Here is an 11161-nt window from a genome sequence, read left to right as displayed (position 1 = left end):
GGATTCAAGTGGGTGGGTAGTAAACACCTGCACATTTTATTATGCCTTTTCAAATAAAATGGCAGTATGTGTTACTCAACTGAGGAAGATTATACAGAACAAAACCTTTAACTTAAACTATTTTAATGACTGAGTAATGGAGAACACTACTTTGTTGTACATGTAGTATATGTTGAAATTTAAATGATGTAGCTTTTTTCTCCACTATATGGTTTCTCAGTTTTTTCATTCACTAAATCATTGGAAAATGCAAGTAAAGTAACAAACTTGCTACAACTAACACTTTCTGTGATATGCACATTTGAGGAGAGGGTGTAAGACATGCTGTCAGAATTCCTACCGGGTGGTTGGCAGAACTGAGGTTTGAACTTCCGATCGGTAGCCTAAAGCCTTAACCACTGAGCCACCACTTCCCTATTTCACTTCCTCCCACATTCCACTAGGTGGGTTGGCTCCTCAAAATTGCCCTTAAGTGTGAATAGAAATGTGTGATGACTTCCGATAGACTGGCATCTCATCTAGAGTGTATTCCTGTCTTATGCCCAGTGTTCCTGTGCTAGACTACAGGTTCAATATGTCCCAGGGATATACTCTGGATTCACTGTGATTCTGACCATGATAAAGTAAGAATAAATGAATGAACACACTAGTGAATTTGTCTTCACAATAAGAAGTGGTGGGTATCCAGATTCAAAATATTTGTTCAGGATTGCAGACTATGCATTGCAAAAAAAATTTCAAAAAGAAAGAAAAGGAACAACATATACACAAAAACAATACATCAAACAAACACATCATAGCATTGAAAGAAACATCACAGCAAGCAAACAACAAAAGCAGCAAACTAAACCTGAAATGATTTAACGAAAGTGGATTTTCCAAGACCGAAAAACATGGCAGCACTGCACACGCGCGCACACACACACACTGTCACACTCCATCACATTTAGTAACACATCCTGTTTCCTGAGACATCTGCATCCCCAACCTGGCCTAAGCAGATCTCAGAGCTAACAAATGCAAATAAAAATTGTCATGCTAAATCAAGTTTACTAAACAAGTCTCTTTGGTGCTCTGAGGATCAGCGATTTCATGCCATTGTGGATTCCTCTTCAGTGGCTTTGTTCATCCTCCAAGGAGATGCTTTGCTTGCCAGCAGAGTGGGAGTGATGAAAGATATACACATTGCTATAGCTGTGGAACTGGAGAACACTTCCAAGCTGGTTGTAAGTTCATTGGAATCAGAGAGGTGTTGACCATATCTAGAAAAAAAGACCAAATTTATATTATTAATGAACAAGGAAAGGAAGAGTACATACCAAATGTAGTGATGAGAGATGTATCAGAGCTACCCAACTCACCTGACAGTCTGATGCTGACAACAGCAAATGGAACCATACCTGGGATGTATAGAAACTTCTTTTAGCCTTGCATTTGAAGCAGACCATGTGAATAAGCTCGCAATCCCAGTGCAGGTGATGAAAGGTTGACACCTGTCACATCCTATCATAAGCTTTAATCTGACTGAACACATATTGAGCAACACTGAAAAGACAAAGCAGTACAGTGCAGTAAAAAAGAGCTTTTCCAGACCTTAAGAAGGAAAATTTAAAGCATTCATACAAGTGTTGGTGCCGGGCAGATGTGGGAGTATGTAGTGAAAACAAAGAAAACAGGGAAAGTGATTCCAAAGCTGAGTGTTGTCCAAGTTGAGTGTTGTGTAGCTTCTCAGCCACCCCAAGATGACACCATCATAATTTTTGAACCAGATCTGGATCCCTGGTGGCAAGAAGGGTTAAAACTGATTGACACACTAGTTAATATTAGGAAAGGAATCAACCCAGCTGCAATGAACCAAGGTGAAGTGAAGTCTTCAGGCCATAACCACCCAGATGGTGAAATGTGGGATCCACATGCAGAACCACCTGAATGACAACAAGAGAAATATAGTGAGACAGATGTTGAGAGAGGAGTGTCATTCCTTCTCATGAACAGACAGTGATACTGGATGTATTGAAAGATTACGGATGAGCATATCCCCTAAAGATCTGAGGCAAGTCAAGCACAAGTATCATTGTATCAGTGGATTAAGGGATGCCTCTATGATTTAATTGCACTGGATCAGGGAGTCAAACTCTCCCTACTTCTCCTCTGTTGTATGCATATGAAAGAAAGATGGCACACTGCGCTTATGTATCAACTGCACAAACCTAAACATGAAGACCCAACCAGACCACCAGCCCATCCCATGGGTCCAAGATATATTGGACGGTCTAGGAAGGGGTGTGTCACTGAAGATAGTAGGCCACTAACTGCCTTTGTGACACCATGGGGTCTATATGTGTGGTTCCATATTTACTTTGGACTCATGAATGCTCCAGCAACATTCCCTATCTAGATGATATGCTGGTCATCAGTAAAACATGCGCGTTAAGTTCTGCAACAACTTAATCAGCATGGAATCAAACTCAAACCCAGGAAATGTGACTTATTCAAGTCTGAGATATGCTACCTAGGGAGGATAGTCTCTGCAGCAGGTAGTCAAATTGATCCTACCGATTTTGAAGCTGTTAGGGTACTGAAAAATGTCAGACTGCAGACAGTTGTACAACTTAGGAAAGTACTTGGTCTCCTGACATAGTATGGGAAATACATCGAAGATTTCTCCAGAACAAGTCCCCTGTATGACATTCTCAGAGCAGACACTGGGGAAAGCTCCTTCATCCCCAACAAAGAAAGGAGAAAAGTGAATTTAAGGAAGAACAGTTGTGTGGTGCCATCAAGTCAGCTGCAATGATCTCCATCAGCAGGTTGTTGTACAACTGGATTCTTGTTCAATTGACCAGTTTTAGGCTTTCCTATATTCAGCCTTCCCTTTGTTTTGCACACAGATGCATCACAGCAGGGCCTGGGAGTTGTGTTATACCAGAAACAAGATGGGAATGTTGGGAGATGGAAGAGTTATAGCTTATGGATAACACACCCTAAGGACAGCTGAGAAAAAGAACTGCACAATAACATGGGTCTTCAGGGTGCTGAATGCACAGTATCACTTGTACATGAGTACATGATAGTTTTTTGGGCCCTATCTACAGTCTGATGTCCAGTGTTATGTGACCAGAGCTTGTATCTGCTTGAAACAAAAGAAACCCTGCCATGACAGCAGAGCTCCTCTTATATAGTGATGACACAACCCTTTGAATTGGTCTCCATTGCTTTTCTTCCCCCGTGCATCAATGGAAGATATCAGGTGGATATCAGTACAAAGGTGGATATCAGTATATACTAGTAGCTTTCAAACAACACCAGCCCAGTGCTGCTGCGATCTATGAGAGAATCCATTCTGGTGAAAAATCTCTCACCCAGAGGAGGACCTGGCACTACTGGGAGAACAGTATCCATACCATAGTGTACCCTTTCCACAGGGGTACACAGGTGTAACACTTCTCTGGGGGTTGAATAAAAATGATGAAATGGGACAACTCAAAAAAGCCTTGGGACAACTCAAAAAAGTTTATTTATTTATTTACTCTTTATTGGCCATTACAATTTTGCTCACTTTCAGCGGTTATATTTTAATCTGCATCAGCACACACGCAGACGGCTCTGCGCTGCTCAGCTCTCACTCTCTCAAGGCTCTTGTCTCTCCTCCTTGCCACTGCTCACTGAAACACAGAAGACTTGTTAGCCAAGTTCCACACAGGTGTGTAATCCTTACCACTTACTTTCTCCAGGTCCGTCCTCTATTCACAAACTGGTGCTCGACCATGCCCCCGCTTCCACATTTCCCTCACCAGTGGACTCAGGCCTGCCACCGATACCCCCAACCCCCAGGCCGAGAGAGGAAAACTGCCACATCCATCTATGCCCCTGGCCTGTGGACCACCTCGAACTTAAATGGCTGAAGTGCCAGATACCAACAAGTGATCTGCGTGTTGGCATCAAGAACGTATCAAATTTCGTTTTTGCTACTAGAAGGTCCCTTCTCCCAGTTTTCTCTAATGATGTCTAAGACACTGCAAGGCTTGATTTGAATGGGGAAAACCTTGTGGAGGCTTGCGGGACCTCTCATACTGCAAATAACAAGGGCTCAAGCCACTTATGCCAATTTTGTGCATCATCTTGAACAAACTTACAAATGAACTTACACTAAAATCATGAACCAACTTACATGCTGAGATTTTGCACAGAGGCACTGCTTCGAGATATCGCATTGCATAATCCACCAGGACTAACACAAAGCAAAATCTTTGCGTGCACCCGATGAGATCCATGCCAATTCTTTCGAAGGGAACTTTGATTAATAGAAGGGGGCACAATGGCACCTTTGTGGTGGCCAATGGGTTCACCAGCTGACATTCGCAACATGCAGCACACTACTTGCGAACATCACCGCAAATGTCCGGCCAATAAAAACAAGCCTTTAGATGATTGAGTGTTTTATTTCGGCCCAAATGCCCAGCCATGGGATTATGATGAGCCACATGGAACAGGAGTTCCATATGGCTCTTCAGAACTAACAACTGGGTCATCGCCTCCTTAGTCTGAGTGTTCTGCATCACTTGATATAACCTATCTGTAATAATTGAAAAACAGGGGTGAGATATCGCAACATTAGGCTGAATTTGCTGACCAATGATTACTCTCACTTGGTCAAAGGTGTGCCTCAGGATCTTGTCGTGTGACTGCTCCAAGGAGAAATCCCTGAGGGGAATCCCCACCATGTGTGGAGGGGTGGAGCCATCCCCACCCTACTTGTCCCCCCTGACGTGGAGCTGACGTTTGACTGCCCTGGCACCACCTTCCCAGCAAACGCTGCACACATTCCATACTGTGACTCGCTAGTGCAGGACCCATCCACAAATATTTCTCTCACTGATGCCTGAATCCCTGGCCAATTTGTCCCCAAAATTAGTGGATGGGTGAGGCAAGGACTAACCACTGCCTCCACTCTATGCTTTTGCCCCCAGAATTTAATGATGACTGGCACCAGCGGATATTCATGAACATCACCGTGCACCCACCTCACCTTCACCAATCATGCATTTCCCAATGCCTCACCTTAAATTAGGCATTGGTGGATTGAGGCCTGGCTACAGCCAGAATCTGCTTGTCTGCCCCCTTATATGCCAAGTGTTCCTCTGCCAGCTGGAACGGTCTATGAACTATTTACATTGGCATTGCATGGACAGGTTATGGACTGTTTATACTTTATCATGGACAACTTGTGGACTGTTTATATAGATCATTGCCATGAACAATGCAGAGATTATTGACTGTATAAAGACTGTGCCTTTAAGCATTGAGTGGACACATAAAATATTAAAATGTTAAAATGTTGGGACAACATTTGTTTTGCTGGGAAGCATGTGGCAGGGTAAAATAAGACTCCTTAAACCAAAGTGATACAAAAATGGTACATGATTTGTTGTTCAGCCTTTTTGAAAGAGTAAACTAAATAACTCATTTATGGTGAAATCATAAGTGTAAGTCTTTTGAAAATTCATGTGAAAGAGGGTACAAAAGAAAAATCTAAAAAAAACAGGATTAATTCATGGTTATGTATTTACAGATATTTACACAGTAGTTACATACAAAGGTTCTTGCTGCTTGCTAGAAAACCTACTAGCAAACTTTTATTGTGGCAGATTTGTTGGGGTGGCTATTCCTTGATTTGAAGTGTAGGGGGCGATTGCAGGCTTTTCCCTCATTCCATATAAAGCCATTCTTGGGGAAACAGCATTGGTGTTTACTGTGAATTATCATGCACAACTTATGGACTATTTATATAGATCACTGTCATGAATGATGCAGAGATTATTGACTGTATAAAGACTGTTCCTTTAAGCACTGAGTATGTGTACAGTATGTTAAAATGTCGAGACAACATTTGTTTTGCAGTGGAGCATGTGGCAAGCTAAAACATGGGTGACTCCTTAAACCAAAGTGATAAAAAAGGTACACTATTTGTTGTTCAGCCTTTTTGAAAGAGGAAAATAAATAACTCGTTTGTGGTAAAACCATATGTGTAAGTCATCTGAAAAGTTCATGTGCAAGAGAGTAAAAAAATTCTTCAAAAAGGATTAATTCATGGTTAAGTATTTACAGAGCATTTACATACAAAGGTTCTTGCTGCTAGATCTAGCACAATAAAAGTTTGCTAGCTCTACCAGCAAACTTTTATTGTGACAGTTTTTGCTGGGTTGGCTATGCCTTGATTTAAACGTAGGGGGGATTGCTGGCTTTTCCCTCATTCCAGATAAAGCCATTCTTGGAGAAACAGCATTGGTGTTTACTGTGATTTTTTAACTTCCTCTATTCAGGGTGGTAAAATCTCTCTCTCTCCTTTTTGGAACACCCCCTGCTTTTCAATAACTAAAGGACCTCCTGTTTTGGCCCCAGTGTGCATATGCCACTGCTTATTTACATGACATCAAAATCTATAGTAATTTTTGGCAACGGCTACTGAAGCATGTCCTAAAGTTCTTGAGATAAGACAGCTTCACTGTGAACCTGAAGAAGTGTATGATTAGACTGGATTTCCACTTGGGTCACAGATAGGTGCATCCCCAAATTGATAAGGCTACTGTGGTTGTGGTCTGTCTACAAACCAAGACCAAAAAGGAGGTGAGACACTTCCTGGGACCAGTGGGATATTATCACAGATACTTGGAACACTCTCTCTCTCTCTCTCTCTCTCTCTATATATATATATATATATATATATATATATACACATACATGGATACAGATACACATAATGCCATTGCATCACACCCTTACACTCAGGAGTCAAAGTACAGGACCACTGAAAAGTAGTGTCTGGCTATCAAGTAGGTGGTCCTCACTCTCCTGTACTTCGACTCCTGAGTGTAAGGGTGTAGCCTTATCAATTTGGGGACGCACCTATCTGTGACCCAAGTGGAAAACCAGTCCAATCATACACTTCTTCAGGATCACAGTTTCATAGCACCCTTTCACTCTCCTTTGAAATCACTACATGAAGGATGGCAATTTGTGGACCATTCATTGATGTCTGGTGTTTCTTATGCTTACAGTGGTTAAGTTTACAAGTTTACTGCAGAGATTGTTACAGTCATGAGAATGGTAAGTTTACTGAGTCAGATTAAGCCAGTTTCTACTGTGTATTGTGATTCAGTTTTGGCGGTTTGAAATCCTGCAGGACACATATGCACAGTGATCAGTTTTCATGCAGGCAGTGTGCTATAACACATATCCATTATCCTAATCCGAAAACACAGACACATATCCAATATCACAAAAGGAATATAAGATACAAGTGATACAAGAGACACAATGAATGAATGAATCTAATGAAAATTGACTGTGTAGTGTGGAACAACAGCAGGTAAATTGGCATAGCAGCTTCTATAAATGCCACCATATTACATACAGTATGTAACTACAAAGTTCATTACAGTATCTTCATAATTAATGATAGTTGTCTGTCAGAGTGTCACTTTCACTATGAGCAAGGCTGGCATCTTTCCACAGCTTTCTTGCTCTAAATGGTCTGGAACTAACATTCAATTAAGATAGCCAAATTAGTGTCTGCTTTAATTAGCAGTTCTATTTCAGCATCAAGGGAATGATATTAAGTGAAGCAGTTTTTCCTCTTTCACTCTTCCACTGGCTAAATTAATTATTACTTTACAAATAACTGCCTAATTCACGAAGAAAATAAATGAAAGATATGATAATATCAACAAAATTAAAGTGAATGGGATGTTTGGCAACGAGGGGTGAATTTAAGAATGTTAGCCCCAAGGGAGCACAAATTAATTCAATTCAATTCAATTTTATTTGTATAGCACTTTTAACAATGAGCATTGTCTCAAAGCAGCTTTACAGAACATACGAAACAAAAAACATGCAAACAATCCTAGATGTTAGACAAAATTATCCCTAGTGAGCAAGCCTGAGGCGACTGAGGCAACTTACCTTTGCTATAGGAGCTAGGATTCACTGTGACAGTTTCATAGATGTAAACACAGAAATTCACAGATTAGAATGATAATATATGATGACCTGAACATACTGTATGTCTGGCGATTACTAAGGAAATTAGTAATAGTAGCACTTCATATAACTTTTTTCAATATTAATATAAATTGCTTTACATGGTAATCCCATAAAAGAGTCATTGGACAGCACAAAAAGGCACGGAAGTGTCTACAAGTTTACACTCATCAAGAAATCCAGCTTTATAAATATGTAAATAGCTCTAGCCCTGGTAAACCTGTTATGATACCAGGAGAGAAGCAACATTTAGCATTATCGACAGGTGATATCAAGGGGATAAAACTCTTTTTTTTTGGACAGTTTTAACAATGGCAGATGTGTCAGAATAGTAAATTTAAGCATCCATTTACATATTTGTATAGATCGCTAATTGTAATGTAGTATTCATGTATAATTTGTGCCTCACACTTTCGGATTAACTGTCATCTTGGATGACCTTGTCTGAGTCTGTACAATGTATATAATGTATGCAACTGAGCATGACCACAGACCTCTTATATGCATGTTGCTGTTCTTTCCCTATGACAGCATGATTTAAAACATTGTAATTCAGGCTGATAGGCCTGTTATTCGGGAACCTTAAGCAACTACCTTCATAAGAGCTTAGCTGAAACCATACAAACTATAAGTTGAATACCAAATAGTTACTTATTGGACACCATAGTGTTACATTCAATATTTCATATCCATTGTAGTATGTTTATCAATTAACCTGGCACTATTTACAGTCAAGTCCATAAATATTGGGACAGTGACACAGTTTTGGTAATTTTGCCTCTGTACACCACCACAGTGGATTTGAAATGAAGCAGTCAAGATGTGAGTGAAGCGTAGACTTTCAGCTTTAATTCAAGGGGTTTAACAAAAATATTGCATTAACCGTTTAGGAATTACAGCCATTTTTTACAGAGTTCCTCCATTTTCACAGGCTCAAAAGTAATGGGACAATTGACTGATAAGCAGTTTCATGGCCAGCTGTGGCCTGTTTCCTCCTTATATCATGATAAATTAAGGAGATAAAAGGTCTGGAGCTAATTCCAAGTGTTGAATTTGCATTTGGTAGCTGTTCATTGGAACTCTCAATATGCCGTCCAAAGAGGTGTTGATGCAAGTGAAGGAGGCCATCATTAGGCTGAAAAACCAAAACAGACCTATCAGAGAGATAGCAGAAACTTTAGGAGGGCCAAATCAACAATTTGGTACATTCTTAAAAAGAAGGAATGCACTGGCGAGCTCAGCAACCCCAAAAGGCCTGGGAGACCACAGAAAACAACTAAAGTGGATGATTGCAGAATTCTTTTCTTATTGAAGAACAACCCCTTCACAACATCTAGCCATGTCAGGAACACTCTGGAGGAGGTAAGCCTATTATTGTCAAAGTCTACAATCAAGAGCCACCTTCATGAATGTAAATACAGACAGTTTACCTCAAGATGCAAACCGCTGGTAACACTCAAGAACACAAAGGCCAGATTAGACTTTGCTAAAAAACCTCTAAAAAAAGCCTGACCAGTTCTGATGCAAGATTAACTTGTACCAGAATGATAGGAAGAGAAAAGTATGGAGAAGGAAAGGAAGGGCTCATGATCCAAAGCATACCACATCATCTGTCAAACATGTGGAGGCAGTGTTATGGCATGGGCATGTTTGGCTGCCAATGGAACTGGGTCACTGGGGTTTATTGATAATGTGACTGTTGATAGAAGTAGCAGGATGAATTCTGAAGTGTACAGAGCTATACTTTCTGCTCAGATTCAGTCAAATGCTGCAAAACTGATAGGACAGCACTTCACAGTACAGATGGATAACAACCCAAAACATACTGTGAAAGCAGCCCAAGAGCTTGGAAATTAAATGTTCTTAAATGGCTGAGTCAGTCACCTGACCTCAACCCAACTGAGCTGCTTTTCACTTACTGAAGACAAATCTGAAGGCAGAATGACCCACAAACAAGCAGCAACTGAAGATGGCTGCAGTAAAGACCTGGCAAATCATCTCAAGGAAACTCAGCATTTGGTGATGTCCATGGGGTCCAGACTTCAGGTAGTCATTGACTGCAAAGGATTTACCTCCAAGTAATAAAAATAATCCTAATATTTATGATTATATTAGTTTGTCCCATTACTTTTGAGCCTGTGAAAATGAAGGAACTCTGTAAAAAATGGCGGTAATTCCTAAACGGTTAATGCAATATTTTTGTTAAACCCCTTGAATTAAAGCTGAAAGTCTACGCTTCACTCACATCTTGACTGCTTCATTTCAAATCCACTGTGGTGGTGTACAGAGGCAAAATTACCAAAACTGTGTCACTGTCCCAATATTTATGGACCTGACTATATATAATTTCATGCCTTGTACTTGTGTTTGTTTTGGTTTTTGTTCTAATCCTGTCTCTACCCATGTCCTTTAATTGGTTTGTTGCCCAATTGTGTTCACCTGTTCTGTGTTAGTCCTTAATTAGGTTATCCATGTGTACCCTTCTGTTCCTGTGTAACATCACAAAGTCTTATTGTGCATTACTGTTGGTTTCTAAGTTTGGTTCATTGTGCTGCCTGGTGGTTTTGACCTATTTTGACATAGATTATGGATTACCCTTGTTTAAATATGCCTACCTTTATTTTTATTTCCATTATGGAAACTGATAAAGATTATTTGTGGATTCGCCCTATAAAGTGTATACTGCCTCTCACATTACAACTCCATTCACCTGTCTACCAGACAAGTGTACATGCATGAAATAACACAAAATCCTTGAATTATCCTGGGCCACTTCAATATCTAGCTAGAAAACAAGCATATACAAGCTAGAAAAAGAAAAAAAAATCTTACTAATTGACCAAATTTATAGCACATTGTGACAAGCATGTTTGGTGATATGAATATTTTAATGTTATGGAACACTTCTGATCAGCTCTAGGTTTATATACTGCTCAATATATAAAAAATATAGCTTACAATATCCTCTAGCAATGAAGAGTTATCAAACGTTCTTACCTATTGCCTCCTTCTTCCCATTATGCCCTCTGATTGCTCTGAACTGCATGAAGTGCAAAAACTATCCATCTTCTGAAATGCTTGATCTTCTGGTGAAATTTTGTTAACGCCGTCTCCAATTATA

This window comes from Pangasianodon hypophthalmus, chromosome 13 (assembly GCF_027358585.1).
Source record: "Pangasianodon hypophthalmus isolate fPanHyp1 chromosome 13, fPanHyp1.pri, whole genome shotgun sequence".
In the NCBI taxonomy this organism is placed as follows: Eukaryota; Metazoa; Chordata; class Actinopteri; order Siluriformes; family Pangasiidae; genus Pangasianodon; species Pangasianodon hypophthalmus.
The sequence above is the reverse complement of the archived record's forward strand: the minus strand, read 5'-3'. Positions refer to the sequence as shown.